This window comes from Gossypium hirsutum, chromosome A13 (assembly GCF_007990345.1).
Source record: "Gossypium hirsutum isolate 1008001.06 chromosome A13, Gossypium_hirsutum_v2.1, whole genome shotgun sequence".
In the NCBI taxonomy this organism is placed as follows: domain Eukaryota; kingdom Viridiplantae; phylum Streptophyta; class Magnoliopsida; order Malvales; family Malvaceae; genus Gossypium; species Gossypium hirsutum.
The window spans coordinates 84,591,988-84,595,911 of record NC_053436.1 but is presented as its reverse complement, the minus strand read 5'-3'; the positions used below and the strand labels follow the sequence as shown (position 1 = coordinate 84,595,911).

Here is a 3,924-nt window from a genome sequence, read left to right as displayed (position 1 = left end):
GGTGTTGAAATTAAAATGAAGTCAGTATGCTCTACATGGCGCCACACACGGGCGTGTGACTTGGCCGTGTGGCATAAGTCAGTATAGCTTACAGGTTTGGCATGGCCTAACACACGGCTTGGCACAAGGGCGTGTATGGCCGTTTTTAGGGCAAACGGGTTGGCCACAAGGTGTGTGTGTTGGCCATGTGACCCAAGTTAGAGAGTTATATGGGGTTAGACATGGAATGGACACGGCCAGGTGCTCCCACTTAGAGTGCTCACACGGCCTGTGACACGGGCGTGTCTGTTGGCTGTGTGAGACATACAGGCAAGCCACTCGGGCATGTGTCCCCTATTTTATGCAAAAATTTTCTAAGTGTTGTAAAATTTCCTGAGTTGTCATTTTAGTCCCAAACCACTTCCAATGCATGCTTTGGACCTCGTAGGCTCATTTTAGGGACAGTGTTGGTTGTGAATGAAATGTATATGAACTAATAAATTGAATGTGAAATGCATGTTTAAATGTGTTGTAAGTCTAGTAGTGCTCCGTAGCCCTATTCCAGCATTGAGTACGGGTGAGGAGTGTTACATTGTTGTTCTTGAAATCTCCTCCGAATGGTTCTTTCAATTTCTATATCAAAATCTGTAATAAACACTGAATTACTTTAGGTCATACAACACCTAAAACAAAATGTGCAAATGACGACAAAAAGAAAACCAGTTAGTAGTAGCTAAATATTATGAAATAAAAACAAACAAAAATAACCATCAAACAAATGCCATCCTTGGCAACGGCGCCAAAACTGATCAGCTATTTAATGTCACGACAATAATGTGCAAGCATACACTGTCGATACAAGTATAGTAGACAGATATAAGTCTATCAGATATTGATCCCACGAAGGATGGTTGTCTTTTGTTTATTAATGTCAATGCAATAAATAGATAAAATGAGATAAATTATGAAAGTAGTTGTTGATAAACCGCAATTTATACATATTTTTATCCTATGCTTAGCACATTTATGGATGATTTCTCCTTAGATTTGGTGAATTCGATACTCCTAATCCTTTAATTTCATATTTTATACTTAGGTGAGCATAGAAGAGTAAAAAGAGTGAGAAACGGGTCGAAAACGGAGAAAATCGACCAACAAGTGAAATCAACACAGCCTGGACTTCCTCACATGGACAGACCACACGCCCGTGTCTATTTAGCAGAATCAAGCACGACTTACACGAGTAGATAACACTCCCGTTTATATTTAATAGCCTTGAACACGAATTGCAGAAATTGCACATGGACGTGTCCTTGTCGATCCCATGTTTAGTCCTATTCGGAAAAGGCCACTCTTGAGGGCTTTTAGGCATTCTAAAGCCTATTTAAACACACTAAGAAAGCTAATTGATCCATCTCAGAAGCTAGATTCCCCTTCAAGACTGAAGATCTCCCTTCAATTCCCTTTAAGAGTTCTTGGGTTTTCTTTATGTTTTGTTATCATTATTCTTTTGAGATGTTTTCTTTCATAAATATGAATTAAGCCCCCTAAATACCTAAGGGGAATGAAACCTAAGACGGATATTATTATTATCTAAATTGTATGATAAATATTTGACTTGTTCTTAATTATATGTTCTTAATTCTTGTTTTAATATTCCAGGATATTTATTCAAGTTTTGATGTGCTTATTCAGAGGAGCAAAAGTCCCTGTCTAAGAGTAGATCTAGCATAATTGAGCAGAGTCAATTGCATGCTTAGAGATAGGGTGACAAGATTTTTCCAGATTAGGGTGAAACCTAGTAAGGGAATCCATAGATCGAGTTAATGCAACACTAGGGAGTTAATTAGAAAGAGATTTCAATTAATAAACCTAGGGTTAGACGTTGTTAGTCTCGAGAGAGATAATAATATAATTTTGGGATTTCTACGGATCAAGTCAAATGAATAAATCATCTGATTCAGAGTCAAATAACAAGTGAAGTCTAGGTGGATTTTTCCTTGGGTATTGTCTTAATCAATCAGTTTTCTCAGAAGTTATTTCCCCAATTTACTTTCTGTGCATTCTTAGTTTAGTAATTAGTTTAGATAAAACAAATCCCTTTATTTTTAGGCTAGATAATAAAAAAAATTAATACAAGTACTCTTAGTTCCTTTGGGTTCGATATCCCGATCTTACCATAAGCTATACTACTGTTCCATAAGGTGCGCTTACCATTGTCATGGTAATAGTTAGTTTTCAAGAATGGACATTCATAAATTATAAAACTTATCACGATTTGTTCACATCAAGTTTTTGACCCCGTTGTTGGGGAACTAAGATATTAGGAAGACTCGATTTTTATTACTTTAGCCATTTTACTTTTATTGCAATATAAATTTTTATTTTCTTTGCTAATTTTTCGTTTAGTCGCTTCTGGCAGGTTTTTATAGTGTATGACTAGAAAAAACCCGTCGGGACCATTACTTTTTGATAGTGAGATCAATCGTACAGCTTGTAGAAATCGAAAAGAAATAAGGCGAAGTCGAAGATACACAGAGGAAGAGCAAGAGGACGACATTCACACTACAACTGAGGAGATGGCTGAAAATCAGGAAAATCTGCTACCTCTTGCGATTGCTACTGATCCAGTAAATCAGAATCCTACTCCACGCAGTATGTATGATTATGCTAAACCGAATTTAATAGGAACTGAGTCAAGTATAGTTTGACCTACTATTGCTGTAAATAATTTTGAACTGAAACCTAACACAATTCAAATGATACAACAGTTTGTTTAGTTTGATGGTTTGCAGGATGAGGATCCAAACAATCACTTGGCAAATTTTCTAGAGTTTTGCGACACTTTTAAAATCAATGGCATTTCTGATGATGCCATTCCCCTTCGGTTGTTTCCCTTTTCATTGAGGAACAAAGCTAAACAATGGTTGAACTCGTTACCACGAGGGTCAATCACTACTTGGGAACAAATGACAGAAATTTTTACTTAAATATTTTCCACCGGCTAAAACGGCTAAGTTGAGGAAAGATATATCTTCTTTTGTGCAGATGGATCTAGAGACACTCTATGATGCATGGGAGAGATACAAGGATCTATTGAGAAGGTGCCCCCACTATGGGTTACCTTTATGGTTGCAGGTTCAAACGTTTTACAATGATGTGAACCCCTCAACAAGGCAACTTATCGACTCAGCTGCTGGTAGGACAATCAATAACAAAACACCGAAAGTGGCTTACAAATTTATTGAAGAGATGTCATTGAATAACTATCAGTGGCAAGTCAAGAGAACAAAGCCGACAAAAGCAGCCGGTGTTTTCAACATCAATGCGATTACTATGCTATCTGACCAGGTAGAGCTCTTAAATAAAAAGATTGACGGTTTGTGTGGTTCTACTCGGGTACATCCAGTGATCAGGTGCGATTCAAATGGAGGAGGAACATACACATAATATCAACCCTTCAACCCTAAGCATCAAGGAGGAAGAAGTCCAATATATGGGTAACAATAACTCTAGACCATAAAATAACCCATATAGTAACACATATAATGCAGGTTGGAGGAACCATTCCAACTTCTCGTGGGTTGGTCAAGGGAATAAAAAGCCACAACATCCTTCGGGTTTTCAACAACCATCTTACCAACAGGAAAAGAAGCCGAACCTTTAGGAGATGCTAACAAAGTTTATCTTAGTGTCAGAAACTCGCTTTTAGAACATTGAAACAACACTTAAAAATCAACAAGCATCGATCCAAGGGCTCGAAACTCAGATAGGATAGATCGCCAAACTAATTTCTGAATGACCATAAGGTAGCTTGCCACGTAATATTGAATCTAACCCAAGGGAACAACTCAACGCGATCACCACTCAAGGCGAGGAAGGGTTAGTTGAACCTGAACCAAAACCAAGGCAAGGAAAGGTGGTAAGTAAAGGTAAAGGTGAGGT

At 37.8% G+C, this 3,924-nt stretch overlaps 1 non-coding gene across 1 annotated transcript; it reads right to left on the bottom strand.

Annotated features, from left to right (window-relative positions):
• Nucleotides 1–2,994: 2,994 nt before the first annotated feature.
• Nucleotides 2,995–3,101, bottom strand: LOC121213292 (small nucleolar RNA R71). Its single transcript, XR_005908675.1, has one exon. It is a non-coding gene; the product is annotated as a small nucleolar RNA R71 (small nucleolar RNA).
• Nucleotides 3,102–3,924: the final 823 nt, after the last annotated feature.